Source organism: Nuphar pumila, chromosome 16 (assembly GCF_984573655.1).
Source record: "Nuphar pumila chromosome 16, dmNupPumi1.hap1.1, whole genome shotgun sequence".
NCBI lineage: Eukaryota > Viridiplantae > Streptophyta > Magnoliopsida > Nymphaeales > Nymphaeaceae > Nuphar > Nuphar pumila.
Window position 1 is genome coordinate 75,707,772 of NC_143264.1, and position 6,279 is coordinate 75,714,050.

General features: G+C 41.5%; 1 pseudogene; it reads right to left on the reverse strand.

Annotated features, from left to right (window-relative positions):
- Window positions 1–967: 967 nt before the first annotated feature.
- On the reverse strand, window positions 968–1,982 carry LOC149813660 (abscisic acid receptor PYR1 pseudogene; annotated as a pseudogene).
- Between the last annotated feature and the right edge of the window lie 4,297 nt (window positions 1,983–6,279).

Genomic DNA, 6,279 nt, shown 5'->3' on the forward strand with positions numbered 1-6,279 from the left:
GTGGGGATGAACAATCACAGCTAAGAAAGTAGTTGTGATTGTTGGTCGCAACATCAATCTTGTGACCAACTTTCGCAAGATTCAGGGCAAAAGGAATCACAATCACTTGTATTTTTTCTCATGTTTTGCTAAATCTTGAGAAAGTGTTGTGATTGGGATTTACAATCCCAAGTTCTTAAAAAAAAAAACAAGACCACAGAGCATTGCAAACATGCCCTAAATTGTTTATGATATTCCAGACGATCCTGGTGATCATTCACTTCACAAAAAATTACAAGGTTGTGCACATAGAGAACCGCTTTGATGCGGAATCTCCCATGTAATTTCTCTCTCAAACAATTTTTCTTTTTTTTTTTAAAGGCAAGCTGGGGTTAAGCTGACCCCCCCACCAGTTGTTATTCAATTCGTACCATTGGTGTTTTGAACCTGCAACGTCCCACCTAGGAATGGCAGTGGACGGGGGACAACGGAGCTCTGCCCCCCCTCATCCCGTTTGGACCGGGATGAAGGGCATGAAACGGGGATGGAGGTGGGGATGAAGGTTAAAATTTATCCCCGTGAGAGGATGGAGGCAGAGATGGACCCCATCCCCGACTAGCCCCACCCCGTCCCCACCTTTAAAGGATGACTATAGACTAAAGGGAAACGGGGCCCCACCCCACCTCGCCCTCGTTTGGACCCGGGATAGAAGATATGAAACAGGGATGGAGGTGGGGGTGGAGGTTAAAATCCATCCCGGTGTCTGGATAGAGGTTCGGATTTTGAAACGGGACGGGGGGTCAAATACCAACCACACGGAAAGGTACTACTCAAAGGCATGCTCGTCGTACCAAAGCCAAACACCAAAAATCATTAACTCCAAACAAATGTTACATAAAATTGATACGCTTTCACCCTTGAATCGGCTAATTTTAATAAATATAAAATAAATATTATTTTAATACTTGTAACACGTGTCACGTTAGGATTGACAGGTAATATTTTTTTATTATTTTTTAGCCGATACAAAACATTAACTTGAATATCGGTATCGACCCATACAGCTGAATCTGTTGTCAAACGATTCAGGGCCGATACCGATACTGACAATATCGCTTCAAAGTTCAAACATCAACAGAAGCTACTGGGGGATCTCATCATACAGAAAGTCAAAGACCAAACCCGTCCTACATCAACGTTGACCAAGAAGAAGTTCCTGGGGGTAACATATAACCTGCCCGCTCCGGGCGGCCGCTTCGCTTCAACAAATTTAACTCCCAAAATCGTGCAAAAACAAAATCCCTCGTTTTCATTCACCATCTTTCCTTCCCTCTTTGGCGATGGTGTGGGCCATGGAGGCCAGCTTCTGAAGGTTCAACCTGACCACCGTGTCCGCGAACATGCGCGTGTCGTCCTCTGTGTTGCCCTCCGGCACGTCCACAGCGTACGATTCCATAACGACGGTCAGGATCTCCCCTCCCCCAGCCGGCCCCACCTCGCTCACCGTCGTCACCGACCGGTAGTTCCGCAGCCGGTGCTCCCCGCCGAGGATGCTGAACCCGAACACCCGCCGCTCCTCGTCCAGCACGTCCAGCCTCTCGGTGCTGGTGCTCGCCGGCAGCCCCGATATGACCGTGACCTCCCGCAGGCACCCCACGGTAAAGCCCCCGCCGGGTTCCAGCACCCGGCATCTCTTGATGAAGTGCTTGTACGCCTGAGGCCTGTCGAACCTACGGACTACGGACCAGACCGCATCTGCGGGGCCGTATATACGCTGAGCTATCAGGGAGGAGCATTGGCCCGGGGTTGGCTCGTACCTGTGGTAGGCCTCGATCGTCTCCTTCAATTGCTCGTATTCCTCCTGTGTGAGGCCGAGGCCGGCCGGTGTAGTTTCTTTTCTAGACGATGGTGATGGTGATGATGGTTGTTCTTCCTCTTTCATGGCGGGGTCTCAGCTTCTCTTCTTCGCTTTTTTCTCTTTCCTTATGTGAGAGGTGGAAGGGGAGGGGAGGGGAGGGGAGGGGAGGGTTAGGGACAAAGACAAATCTCTCTCTCTCTCTCTCTCTCTCTCTCTATATATATATATATATATATATATATACTGTGAAATGAATAAGAAAATAATTTGTGAGGCATTTTTCTTATGTGAATTGGTCTGAAATACCCCTCTACGTTTGTACAAAGGCTTGCTTGCATAGATTACAGGCTTCACCTGAGAGTGAAATGACCATGTTATCCTGCTGCTGTTAGGCACTTTTTTAGTTTTGGTTAGGATGGTTCAGAAATGAGACGAGCTGCTCTTTGCTCAGTTCATAATAAGACTCTTAAAATAAGCTGGGCAAACTGAATATCAACAGCAGGTATTTGGCTTGGCTCAGTTGTACAGACTTGTTAAGCAGTATTTTACGTGTATTTTATATGTTTTATATCATACAATACAGTGCAAAGTAAATAATCAAGGCCATTGGCTTACAAGAAATAGGTTTCAGGATCTGATATTATTTCTTCCATGTGATTTATCTGTAAATTAAGCAGTTTGAGCTTGGCTCAGTACATCTAAAGTTTAAACCCTACTCGCCACAAAAGCTTAATTAAACACCTCATGTTCGATAGCACTACTTTTGGCTTTCCTTAATAGATTGCGATTTGAAAATAGGGTGGTTCTTCTACCCTCTACTTGGTCTAGCCCCCAACTCAATGGCTTGATAAACAATGGACCGAGCCAGGTACATTGCAGCATACATGATCATTGCTTGAGGTGCACTTGGTCGTCACTCACTGATTGCCACATCCGATGCGTGGGGTCTTAAGCCTCCCCCCCTTCCTGCAAAAGAACTGAGTCCCATCACTGAACCACGCCTCAAAGTCCGAAGGGCCGTGACTCCAAGAGTAAGATGACCCAATTTGAAGGGTAAAACGGTCATTTTGTGTTAACGATAACAAGGAAGGGCGAAGTACGGTTTCGGGTTATGATTTTCGGGTAAGGGTATTTTCGTCATAATAATAAAAGTCAACTGTGTTGTCGGCACCGTTTAATCACGAGAGATCATCTGTGTCCTGTGGCAAGTCATGAGGGTAAATCTGGTAATTCGTATTTGTAGGGATCGTTGAAATATAAAAAGAGACCTTATCCCTCGAATTTTTAAATTCCAGAAGCGACGACTTTGTCATGTCGACCATGGCGACAAACGTTTTTATCGGCAATTTCTCGTTTTTAAAAAACTCGCGAGAAATTGAAAAAAAAAAATCATAAATCTCACGTTTTTCTTTGGCAAAATCTCGGCAATAAAAAATTTAATTAAAAAAATATAAAAAAATGCTTTTTATAAGAAAATATTAATACAATTTATTTAAAAATAAAAAATACATATTTTTTCCAATAAATAGCCGTTTAAAACGTAAATATCGCGTTTAAATCGTGGTATTTATGTTTTTTCATAAATTTCGCGATATTTTGTAAATCTCGCAAGAAATTGTCGTTTTAAACTTTCAGGCAATTTCTCGCGATATTTGTCACACTGATGTCGACTTGCACCGGCTGCTGGCTCCCATCGGCTCGGCTCGTCGGGATAGCCGCTTCTTAGAGCCGAGCCGATATGAGCCGATTGATGAAGCGAGAATCAAAGGCGGTGTGACTCTCAAGAGCGAATCTGCCCCCTTCTTTTCTAAATAAGACAGACGTCCTCGTTTGTTCATTCTAGTCTGAACGATTTGACAAAAGTACCCATAATGTTGTTTGATCTAACTTCTTTTCTTTTAATTTGATGTTGCCTTTTCCTTAATCTCAAGGGTAACGACCGTAATCAAAGACCTCATGAATAGAAGTGTTTGGGTGACAAAATTTCCCCATTGCAATCGTTTTATCTCCTTCCAATAAGAAAGATAACAAAAAGTGTAAAACCCTGGGTTGCACAGCCTTAAAGGTTGTCATTTTGTGAAAGATTGAGGGCATATAGCCCAATAATTCAAAATTATTACAGTTCGATTCTGGGGGCGGCAGCAGGCGTGAAGGCCTTGAATTTTTCTGTAACAAAAAATATAACGATTTTACCCTCATATTTTTATTAAATGACGGAAAAGGAAAGAGTGGCATTTCCGTTATTTATCTAGGATCCAAGGTCAGATGATATATCCGACGACCAAAGCGATGAAAAAGTACCAAAAGAAGGCCAGGATTTTCGGATTCAAGTACAAAAGAGTTCCGGAACTCCGGAGCTCCCAGCTGTACTTTGACAGTCTGGATCAGCTCAACGGAAATCGAGAACATTTTATTAATTATTATTACGACTTACGATCCGGTTATCAATTTTAGTTTGAGAAGTAGAATCCAGCTTGTTTTCTTTCCAAGGTGGGCGTTTTTCAGGCAACGAAGCCAAAATCTAACCAAGTTCATGAATTCTGTGGTTTGCTGTAATATTAGACGTGTTTGGGATTCGTGAACTTGGTCATGTCTCTTGCTGCCAACAAGTCATAGCAGCACCTTGAAACAGTGACCAAGTTCCTGAATTTGGTCGGGTTTCAGAATGAAATCTAAGGTAAGATTCGTGTTTGTTTCGCAAGGTCAAGTTCATGAAGTTGGTCGTGTTTCAAGCAAGGTTTTTAAAGGCACGAGGAGTAACGAGGCGCTTTCCGACAATATGAATGGGCGCAAGCCTAAAAAATTTTAAGGTGCGGATCTAAAAAAATATTAAAAACCTATAGCTACAATAAAATGATTCATTGATTATAAAACATAAAAAATTAATTATTACTACAAATAATAATTAAAAAATGTATATTCAAAGTTATGACTAAATGAAAGAATACAACGGCCCATATAATCAATCGAGTACCTTTTTATTTTCCTTTCGATTTTGATTTTTTTTCGATAGTCATTCTTCCTCTTTTAAACAATAAAATACTAATTTTTATATATGTGGACAATATTTTCATCAAATTATGAACCAAAGATGATAAGATAAAATGCCAATCTTTTTTTTAGAATATAAAATTATGTTAAAAAAAGACATATCATATTAAAATATTAAAAAAAATAAAGTTATAAAGAAAAAAAATACTGACAACATCCCCAACGGATAAAACGCCTTTGCATATCAAAAATCAATACTAAACTGAGACCCTTTATCTTTATATTACTGCCCTGGGACCTTTTATCGTTGTCAGAAAATTTAATTAAAATAAGCTGAATCACCCTTTTATCTTATTGGAATTTTATTTAACCAATGTTGTGAGCATCGTTGGGAATGGGTCTGAATCGGCCTTTTATCTTTAATGCCTCAGACCCATTCCCAAAGATACTGACATTGGGTTCATGTGATGCACGCGCAGTAAAGACTAGTTGACACAATAAAAACCCAGACGTCAAGTTACATCATCTCGTGCTGCCAGCTTCACAGGTTCTTTGAATTTATTGAAGGGGCGATAAATTTTTTTAAATTTAAGCTTACAACTGGCAAAAGGCTTTGTTTTTGGATTCACTCCAGGGTTTGCTCTTGGATGCACAGCGTTGGCCCATATCACTTAATTAGGGTCGACAACTGATCAGGGCCTGGCCGTGGGTCGACCCTGATCCGCCCATATAAATAACAATCGGGTTCGGATCCGGGTTTTGGTATTACTTGAGTCAGACATCAAGAAAACCATATCCTACCAAATTATCAATATCTTCCACCATTATTGGTTGTATCCTCATAGCATAGTTGCACGTATACCCATTGCACCAAGGATGTGTTCTTAAGTGGGACAATTATCGCTTGAAAGATAGCACGTTCCTCCGGGCCTACTTGGTTCATGCCCACTAAGTGAATCATTTTTTCCAACATTGGAGACCTGCCTAGGGGGCCTACTAATGCAACCTGTCCATTAGGAATGTAAACTTAGGGGTGTCAATGGGTTCAGTTTAGTTCGGACCCAGGTGGAACCAGATTTTTGGGTATGGTATGGGATCTGAACCTGGGTCTAATCGGGTTCACTATAAGAAAAACTATACCCGGACCCGATAAAAACTACATGAACCTGACCCGGACCATACTCGGTAAAATAATATTTTTCTATCATTTTTACAATGAAATTTTGCAGGCTTTAATCGAAACTTGCATTGGGCCTGGGTCTGATATAAAATTTCACAAATTATACCTGGATCAATGTATTAATCGGACCTTCAAGTCTGGACCCGGGTCTTAATTAGGTCTTCTTATTTATCACCATACCCGGACCCTATAGGGTTTGGTCCGGGTAAACCCGATCCGTTGACACCCCTAATGTAAACCAATCTAAGTCATTTGGATTTAAGCATTACTA